This window comes from Sorex araneus, chromosome 2 (genome assembly GCF_027595985.1).
Source record: "Sorex araneus isolate mSorAra2 chromosome 2, mSorAra2.pri, whole genome shotgun sequence".
Taxonomy (NCBI): Eukaryota; Metazoa; Chordata; class Mammalia; order Eulipotyphla; family Soricidae; genus Sorex; species Sorex araneus.
Window position 1 is genome coordinate 79,113,428 of NC_073303.1, and position 11,268 is coordinate 79,124,695.

An 11,268-nucleotide genomic window follows, 5' to 3' on the forward strand; every position below is an offset into this window, starting at 1 on the left:
CAAAATAATAATTGCAGTGGACCTGAACTCTTCAACCTTGCTAAGAGTTGACGATATAAATGACATAAATAAGAATTGATTTTCATCAAGTTCCTACATTGGTTGACACTATAAAATGGAGAGAAATACAGCAGAGATAAACTGAGGTTTACACAGCTATGTTCAGTGCTTATTCAATTTCCATTTTGCATTTTTATTTATGCTATTTAAAAATTGATCATGGGGGTCAGAAAGATAGCACAGCCTGTAGGGCACTTGCTTTGCATGCAGCCAATGCAGCTTTGATATATGGTTCCCAGAGTAATGCCAGGAGTGATCTCTGAGTACAGAGCCAGAAGTAAGCTTTGTTTGTTTGTGTGTTTTCAATTGAATCACCGTGAGACACAGTTACAAAGCTTTCATGTTTGAATTTCAGTCATACAGTTATCTAAAACCCATCCCTCCACCAGTGCACATTTTCCACCATCACTACCCCCTGGGTCCCCTGCCCACATCCCAATCCTCCCCCTGCCTCTCTGGCAGATGTTTTCCCCCATACTCTCTCTCTCTCCTTTTGGATATTATGGTTTTCAATACAGATACTGAGAGGCAATAATGTTTGGTCTTTTATGTACTTTCAGTACACATCTCCCATCTGGAGCCATCCCTCCAACCATCATTGACCTAGTGATCCCTTCTCTGTTCCAGCTGCCTTCTCCCCCAGCTCATGAGGCAGGCCGTCAACCATGGAGCACTATTCCTGGACCTGTCTCTACTTTCCTTGGGTGTCAGTATCATATTATGTTATTTTATATTTCACAAATTTTATATTTCACAAATTTTATATTTCACAAATTTTATATTTTGCAATCATTCTATGTCTCTCCCTCTCTTTCTGACTCATTTCATTTATCATGATACTCTCCATGACCATCCACTTACAAGCAAATTTCTTGAGTTCACCTTTTCTGACAGCTGCATAGTATTCCACTGTGTAAATGTACCAAAGTTTCTTTAACCAGTTGGCCAGAAGTAAGCTTTTAACACTGCCAAGTGTGGTCCAAATCCACTGCCCTACCAAAAACACACTCGTTATTATGTGCACTCCTCTCTAGGATTGCCCCATGGCATCTCTGGAAGCTGAATCTTTCCTTTATTTTGCACCACTCCACCGTGGGGTGGCCCATGTCCTTTTTGTTTGTTTGTTTGTTTTGGGATCACACCTGCAGTATTCAGGACTGCATCCTGGCTCTGTGCTCAAGGATCACTCTGGTAATGTGATGCTGGCATTGAGCCTGGACCAGCCAGGAGCAAACAAGTGCCCTGCATCTCTGTGCTATCTCTCTGGTCTTTTCCATATTCTAAAGGGCACAAATCTCCTTGACATTTTGACCTGTCATCTTTTTTTTTGGAAAATCTCACTTTCCCTGAAAATTATTATTCTCCTCAATCAACATATTTAAACATCAATAAAATGAGTAAACCAAAAAAAATTTTTTTTGATCACTAAAAGACAAAGCCTAGGAAGAAAACATTGGCAGGTGCTCTGTTTGTCACTAATTACCAAAGTAAGTAGAGGAAATGGATTTAATTGCATGTGGAAGGATTTTGTTAAATTGATTAAGAATAAATGGAGGGAAGTACATAAATTAAACATAAGAATTCTACAAGTTATACAGAATATTCATATGAATTATATATAATTATGCACAGCTATATAATTCATGTATAACCCATTTAATATATAATTATGGTTGTATATATACATATATAAAGCATACTTAAGATATTTTCATGAAGGTGTTTTCAAACAGCTCTTGGATAAAATGAAAAATTTTGTAGGCAGGGATCCAAACTATCCTAACTCACATCTTAATTTCATTCACTGACAACTTCTGGTTTTAGCTTGTAAGACTCTCACTTTCATTTTTGCATGGGAAGTGGACTCCCAAGAAATCCTCAAGGGTTTGAGGGTTATTTCCTGAGATAGTCAGTTGTACCAGATAGTTCAATGTCAAGATTCAGTGAAATGGTTCTCCTCAGGCCCATTACCCTGGGGACCACTGTGTCACACTGGCTGTGTTGCAGGGTGGGGTTAAGGGGAGGCATGATATGCTGCCAGAGACCGATTTCAGGGTCTTGCGGACACAGCTTCCGTATCCTATGAGAGTCTATCCTGTGTTCCTTACAGAACTATTCACAAAAGCCAAAATCTGGAAGTAATCCAAGTGTTCAAGACCAGATGACTGTAAAAGAAACTATAGTACATATACATAATGGAATATAACTTAGCTCTAGGAAAAGACAAAATAATGTAATTTATTGCTGCATGGAAGGACCTGGATAGTATCATGCTGAATGAAGTTAGTCAGAAGAGCGGGGTAGATATAAGATGATGTCTCATAATGTGTGATAAAGCAGCATAGTATTGAAATAATTACTCAAAGTCAACAGAACCTAAGAAGTGGTCTTTAGTAGAAAGCATATTACTGTAAGATGGTAGGGGGTGTGAGATAGGGGTTAGGTGAGGAACACTGGGACAATGGTGGAGGGAAACTGATGCTCTGGTTGGGGGTGAGGCATTGGAACATTTTATGCACAAACTCCTGCTGTTATCAATACTGTAATTTACTGTGCCTAAAATAAAATTTTGGAAGAGAGAATCTCCAAGGCAGAGAATTGAGTAGCTGGGGCAGATGCGTCAGCTAACTTAGAAGATGTAAGGGCACGAGGAAATGAAAACAACTCTTGGAGTTGTCTTCCTTTACCATCTCCCTTTTATGTTCCACTACAATGTTATATAAAATACTTTTACATACTTTTGTTACTATTTGAAAATGTAAGCTTCAGACAACTATAATTTGAATGGGAATAAGTGGCTGTACTCACCAAAATCATCTTAGAGGATTTTCACATTTGTGTGAGCATACAATTCAAGCCACAGCTCCACAGTTAGTTACTTTATCCCCTTTTCTTTTAGCTCGCACTTCCCTACCTTACCCAAGACTTGCTATTCTTCAGTACTACTATCTTTCTAACTTTAAAATTTCAATAATCCATTCCCTAGCCACCTTCTCCTGTTGTTCTCACTCCTTACTCTTCTTTCTTTGCCAGTACATTATTCAGACTGTCTGAAGCTCTCAAATCCCCTCTTCTCTACTCTATCAACAGCTCTCTGGCTTCATCACACTTTTGATCTAACCTAGATTCCTTCTTATGACTTTCATCAATCTACTTTTCTTATCAAACATTTGTCTTAGATGAATCTACCATTAGACATCTCTGATTATGTACCCCAACCGGTAAGTCTTGTGAAAGAAACTTAGAACTTTAATTTGTAGTCTTTATCCTTGAGTCTTCAGCCAGACATTACAGACATAATGAAAATTCATTTCACCATATAATTTCCGCATTGCTTCTAATGACCTAATTCTATTAAAATTTGGCTAAGCTTACACAAATAGTTTGTTAATGCTCTACTTTTGACTTTCACTAAAACTGTCTGTGAGAACTTTTCACATTGTAAGAATATTCTTTATGTTTAAAATTTGAAGAGTTGTTATGCTGTATCTGGCAGAGTATGTCCTAGAGAGAAAATGATAAACAAACTTCTTTGGAATGGAAATTTCAATTGCTTAGAATGCCAGTGACCCATTCTTATTCAGCACTAGACCATAGTATCCAATGTCCTTAACTGACAAAACTTATTTATTTTAAATAATTGTGTGTGTATGTGGTTGTTCTGGGGATTGAATCAAAGCATATATGTTCTACTGATGAGTCAAATTCCTGGTCTTCAACAGGATTCAGATAGAAAACCTTAGAAAGTGTGATGCATTCTTGAAATAGTTTTTCAAATAGTATACTTGGCTTGACACCAGTTCGGTCTTTATACTTGAGCCTGAATGCAACATTTAAAAAGATGATTTAACTCTGTATTTTGTCAGAAGTTCTCACTCCAGACTCTTTTATCCTAGTTATTAGAGTCTTTTACCTAATATGCCATAATATCCTATAAAAAACTCTTATTATCATGATAACATGATTAAGATAGTATGTGGTTAATATATTAATGTGTTTTGCTATTGGGATGCCATTATTAGCAAAGATTGACTCACATCCCCTCAGAAGAAACAGTATGATAATCAATAGTGAATGTCACAATGCTCCATAAAGCTTCACTTTTAATATTTTCAAATCATCTTACTATAAACCTGTCTGCTCTTCCATGTTAACTCTATATAGAAAATGCAGTCAGCTCTCAGGGACTAGCCAAGTTTGTGACTGATGTAGAAGAATCCTTCTCAAATTAGCTGATTGCATCATCAGCATCTGTGTGTGTGCATGATCATGTGTGATATACATATATATATATTTATATATATATATGGAGAGAGAGACTGGGATAGAACCCAGATCCCTCATATGCAAGATTTTGTGCCACATATTCAGTGCAGGAAAATTCCAACAATCAAGATGTTAGCAACAAACTGGTATCAAACGAAAGACTGAACTAAGAAAATTAAAAATCTTATTTCCAGAAAATACTTCTAATGCATAAGCAAATAATGCTTATTTTTCCACAGACTAACAGGTAAGTAAAATAACATTGAAAAGAGGAATGGAGAACTGGTAGAGAAAAGTAACATGTATTAATATTATAAGATGGTTTAATTGATGATACTTTATTTTATTCATGTAACTATATTCTGGGAAAGAGCTCAAAGTAACTGCTTTACCGGCAGTACAGATGTTGAATAAATATGTTGTCTGTTCTTCGTCTTGTCCCAGGATGCTAGACTAAAGATAAACAGTTTCCTAAGGAATCAACAAACAGGGACAGTATGGGAACTGTTGCAGTAAAGGGAAAGAATGCTTCTATGTGGCTGTTCCTGGCCAAGTAGGTGAGACATATAGCAGAAGTCTGACCTGTGTCTTCAACTTGTCAGGCTGCTATCATAAAATATTGTAGACTCGGTAGTTTGGAAACAGTGTAAATCAATTTCTTGCTTTCTGGAGGCTGGAAAGCCCCAGATAAAGGAGCTTACAGATCATGCCTCCTGAGAGCTTGCCTCCTGCTTCACACAGGGCCGTCTTCTGCTGTGTACTCACAAGGTAGAAAGGGGGAGGAAGCTCTCGGGTTCTCTTTCATAGAGACTCTAATCTATATATGGGAACACTGTCCACATGACTTAATAACCTTCCAAAATCCTTACTTTCAAATAAATTCATGCTGGGAATTAGCTTTCAACACATCAGTATTAAGGGAACATAAAGATTTACTCATTGTAGCAACCCAGCCTATCAGACTAAAGAAGATCAAAGTTAGGAGAAATGCACACCAAAAAACTTAGCTTTGATAAAAGCAGTAATGAGATTTTTGTGTTTGCCTTGTAATCCGAAAATATTATTAAATTACTACAGGCATAAATAGAAATTAAAATTTAACACTAATAGTACACATAAATTTCTCAAATTGAGTTATTATAAGAAACAGCAAGTGACTATGCACAAGAAATTCAACTTTATTTGTTATGGCTGTAATTCGAAAGATCTAAATTTTTTATATAAAATATTGGTTCAGAATAAATAGTGTTCAGCTACTTAAAGAAATGTAAGACTATAATAGTATCACAAGTTATTAAATTTCTTCAGAAAAGGACTTTAATTTAATTCAAATACAATTTTTCTCTGGTTCTTTCAAAGTATGAGAGATGAGCAGAGGAAGGAGGTGGGTGGGAGGGAAAGCTGTATCTTACTTTAGTAAATAGCTGGATATCCTTTAGTGAAGTGTTGGATATAGATGTAGCAATTGGGACATTTTTATTTTAGTCATTTGGACAAGATTTGATCTTGGTGGTTATAATTTTCTTACTTGCTTATTTTATAGTCCTATGCCATTTGGTGAAGCCATATTAAATCACAAGGATTGTGAAGGAAGCTGAGAACATTTAGCCCACCATGCTGTGCTGTCAGCTTTGCTCTCTTCACAGAGTAAGTGAAAATGTTGCCCCAGGTGTCCCAGCGCTTGAACTTGCTCATGTACATGGGGTTAGGGATTGGAAGAATGTTTAGTGCTCTAATATGTGTCTTCAATATAGTTAAACTGTGTCCTTGATCTTGTAGAACAGCAAACTCCAGCTCTCCTGAAAAGATTGAAAAATCTCTGTTGGCTTGATACATTTGAGATATTCTGAGTTTCCTGCTGTGCAATAGACTGCAAACCTGGTGGCTTAAAGCAACAGAAATTGTATTTCATATCTGGAGAAGTCTAAAATCAAACTCTTGGCAGGGACATGCTTTCTACAAAGACCTAAGGAGAGAATCCTTGCTGTGTCCAATTTCTGCTGGCCACAAGAGGTCCTTGGGCGGTGGCTACAGAACTTGAATCTTTCCCTTGTCTTCCAAGGATCTTCTGCCCCCAGTTCCCCCCGTTTTATAACAATGTCCATCACTGGATTTTGTGTCTGCTTACATTACTTAGAATGCTCTCATCTCAAGATCTTTAATTACATCTTCAAAGGTACTTTTTAAAAGTATGTTTATAGGTTCCATCTCTTTTAACCCACTATAAGGATCTAGTGTTACTTAGAATTTCTGTGTTTTTTTTTTATCTTCTGTATTTAGTCAGATTCTCAAGCTTATTTGATCCACTGTCCTCTATCAGGGGAAAATAAAGATGACTCCATGGTTCCCAGAAAATATTCCTTTTTTGCTCCCTTCCTTCCTTCCTCTTTCTATTTTCTTTCTTTCTCATTGAATAACCATGAGAGAGACCATTACAAAGTTATTCATAACTGGGTTTCAGTTATACAATGTTCCAACACCCATCCCTTCACCACGATTGTACATTTCCCACCACCAATGTTGCTAGTTTTCCTCCCACCAGCTCTCTACACCTTCCACCCCCCATTTGTCTCTATGTCAAGACCTCCCCCATCTCTTTCTCCATTTATGCATAATGGTACTAAGAGGTACTAAGAGGTCATTGTGTTCAGGGCATTCAGTAATTGTATTGGTAAGGTACAGCTGGAGTAGCTTTAACTGGGTGGCAGATTTGGGGTGTGGACATGACTGTTGTGGTTTCCAGAAACAGAGGAAGTTTCGATGAGGTAGTCCATCCTGTCTCCGAGAAAGTCTGAAGACTTCAGTGACAAAACCCACATACCCAAGTTTTCAGCAGGTTAATATCTCGGTGAGGTTCATTCTGAGATGGTGGAGTCTGGCCAGGGGCATGGCAGTGATTTTAGAATGTGGGATTAAGTGGCATTCCAGGCTCTATTTGGGTGGGCACTGGGCTAACCCACCTCTTTACACTGTAGTCTGGGTGGTTCAGTCTTGCTGAATTAGGTCAGAGATTAACTGCAGCTTTTTACAAAAATTTTAATTTAATTTTAAAAAGATTTTACTTTTATAAACTTGTTCATGATTTATTACATTCAAGACGCCAACGCCAATCCCATCACCATTGCACCTTCCCACCACCATTTGTAACTTGTGGCTTTTGATCTACTTCAAGTTTTATTTATGAATCTCAGAAGCAAGTTTGATAAATGAGCTTGCATAGCTGAGTCAGAGGTAGTTTGTGGGTGTGGCTCCCAATATCTAACTTTTGGTGGGTTAATTTCTTGAAAAACTTAGTCTTGAGTTGTTGGAGTCCAGCCAGAGGCATAGCAGTATTTTGGGGCTGTCAGGAAGACCCAGAGCAATATCAGGCTGCTGATACACTTACCCTGCAGATCCAGGTTGACCTGCCCACAATGCCTCCTGAGCCCCAGTGGCAATGGCAGCAGAAGTCTGGCAAGGACCAGGACAGGGCAGCTACCGTTCACAGCTTGGACACTCTGGGTGGGCTGCAGCCGCCAGTGCAGCAGAACCTTTCCGGGGGCACATGCCCCATCCTGGGTCTCCACACAGTTGGCATTTAAGGAGGTCCTCCTCCATAATATGCTGCAGGTGGAGTGGACTGGTCCTGGGAGGAAATGGTGGTGGGGCCAGCGACTCTCTGCTGGGGCCCTATAGTGGGTACCCAGATCACCCCTTCAACTCTGGGACCTACATTCCATGTAGTTGGACCTGAAGAACCTTATTCAGTCACGTTAAAACTCAGCCCATAACTCTGAGAGGCCCAGAGCTGTGGGCTCCGCCATCTTCACCAGTCCCATTCTTGGAGCACAACAGGCCGGTCTCAGTTAATGGCACTCTCCCTGAGACAGAATACCCAACGGTGCCTACATTCACTCACAAGGATATTTTATGGCCCCCATCAGCTCTTAAGATCCCTAAGGGCTGTTGTCCCTCCCGCCAGTTTTGGCACTGCCTGCTGTGGCCATCTTAACTAGACCCCTTACGTTATTTTTTTTTCTTTTGCTATTTATTTCTATGACAAAGTTGCTTTTTAACCAACAAATGTATAGAACTCTCATTTTTTTTACTTTATTTTCAAATTTTATTGCGTACTGGACTGGAGCGATAACACAGCGGACAGGGCATTTGCCTTGTACGAGTAGACCCGGGTTTGATTCCTCCGTCCCTTTCGGAAAGCCCGGCAAGGTACTGAGAGTATCCCACCCGCACATTAGAGCCTGGCAAGCTACCCGTAGCATATTCGGTATGCCAAAAACAGTAACAAGTCTCACAATGGAGATGATACTTGTGCCCGCTTGAGCAAACTGATGAACAATGGGATGACAGTGCTAGTGTTATTGTGTACCATATTTATAATACTTTAATGACAGTTTCTTGCATACAATATTCTAACACCGCACCAAACGCCAGAGTGCACATTTCTCACCATTGTCCCGTGGCCTCTTCCCTCTACTACCCTCCACCCCTACACTTACTAAGCTCAGTTCTGTAGAAAAACTCTCAAATTCTTATTACCAAGTAGTATCCACCATGTATACAATGATTTTTTAAAAAATCCTCTTATGTATTCTTGAACACTTGAGTAGTTTTCAGACCTTGGTTATTGTTAATAGTGCCACATGAACATAAGGAGCACAAATGGTTTTTGAAGATACTGGTTTTGTGCCCTTGAGGTAGATGCCAAGAAATGTAATTGCTTAGTCATATTAAAGGTCAATTCTTAGTTTTTTGAGAATAGTCTGTGCTATTTTCCAAAGAGGCTGAATCAGTTAACATTCTCACCACAGCGAATGAGGGTTCCGGTGTTCTGGTAGAAGAGATGTTTGTGAGTGTGGGCTATTTGTTTTGCAGGTGAAAAAAAATATTGACAGGGTTGTTTACTGTCTCAAGGACTTGGGAACCTCTGGGAGTATCAGTCTACCCAGAGTCAGCAAGACCCAAGATAAAATGTCAGAATACAGAAAACAAAAGACATAGATTTTATACATCCCACAGGCCTCACGACACATGCTCAGACAGAAACCCGCCAATGAGAGAGGAGCCCTTCCTTCTAGGTAGAAAATAAATCTCCTTACTTACATTATCCCCTTCATTTCATTCAGGGCATGCCATTTCCTGTTTCTCTGTATTTAACATAATAGTTATGATTTTGAAAATGAAGATATGATCCATTTTTAACATTTCAAGTGATGATAAACTCCCTTGAGTAGTTAAGAACTGCAATCAAGATTCTACTTTTTATGCTTTCTCAAACAACTGATTTTTTTTTTCTCTCCACCATTCTCTTAAATAATGTCAATACAACTATATAAGATATTTCAGATGACTTTTCACTCTACTTCTCCTCGAAATTTGGCATATTTGTTAGTTTGTTGACCTGGGTTCAGGTATCTAATTACTTTGTTGAATTTATCATAGATTTGATAAAATGACTTCGGAAATGTGAAATTTAATCACAGTCTTCCCTCTTCTAGTTGAGAAGGAGTAACGTGACACTGAATTAAAGTATTTCCAAAATATTCTTGAAATATATTCTGGAAGCTCTAAAAATGTTATAGGCAATGCCTTTTACATGTCTTCATGACTTATAGCATCAGATGTGAAAACACTGTGTAATCATCTCCTTTCACTCAAAATAACGCTGAAAACATTTTTTTTTTTTGGAGGGGGAGGGCTGTAATTTTAAAGTTCAAAGTCACTGATATTTATTTACTTACTTACGAGGTTATTACTATTTCTATTTTGGTAATATTATCTAATTCATTGGACTCTGGTTTTAAATTTTCTCTTCGAAGCAGGGAATAGGGAATATTCGAGAATTATACTCTCACACCTTCTATGGTTTAGATTTGTGTTCAAAACAATATGCCAAATACTGTATTCATTCCGTTTGCAATTTAGAAATATTATACAGCAACAAAAGTATGCTTAATTTAACTGTAAAAATCTGCATCATTAGACTGCTAGCATGGCAGTCCTACACTCTTAGAGAAAGTCTGTTTAAGTATAAAAATATAAAATTCATGTTTAAATGATTAATTTACTAAATATGCATTGGGATCCTAAACCAAATATTCATAAAATATCAATTATACCAATGATTGGATAATCACATTGAAAATTTGTACTTGGGTTGTCTGAATAATGACAAGCCCAAATAAAAGAAATAGAGGTATATACTAAAATTCTTATTATGAATATGCAGTAGTATGTAGAAGTATAAAATTTATCTAAATTGATTTTAGATAAATAGTTCTAATAGCTACATGAAAAGACACCCAAGCATTATCATTTTTAATAAAGAACCAAATACTCAATGATAACAGAACAAAATGAACAAAAATGTTTGCATTGCCTCTGATTCAAACCACGGCTCCAGCTCTCTCCTTTCCTTATTCTCCAATTTTGTTTATAATTGCATTTTTTCTTCTTCTCCTGCTTGATATAAAACTCATTATATCCTGTCTTTGGATCAATTATCACTTTTGAAGACAACTGCTTCCCTATTCAGTTTAAAAGATCAGGAAATTCATAGAAAAGAAAACGCACCAATAGACGTGTCAGTGCAAAGTAAAACATAATTATCTCAGGTATAAGAACACACTGGTTCTAGTCTAGAGACCATCTTTTACTTCTGTTTTCCCAGAATCCATTTTGCTTCCAACCTTATTTTTTCCTTTTAGGACTCTTCTCGCAGTCACCTCTGTTAATTAAGAGATAAATTTAAGTCCTGGTCTTACAAATAAGAGCATAGCACTTGATTAGTTTAAGGGAATTCACCTGACTCAGCTTGGAACAATCAGAAATATGCAGGAAATTTACTGCAACTTGTTGGTAGCTCTTTTTTATTACAGTTGATCAACTGTGTGAAACTGAGATTTAATTATGCTGTGACCAATGTGTCAACAATGAAGGGAAAGC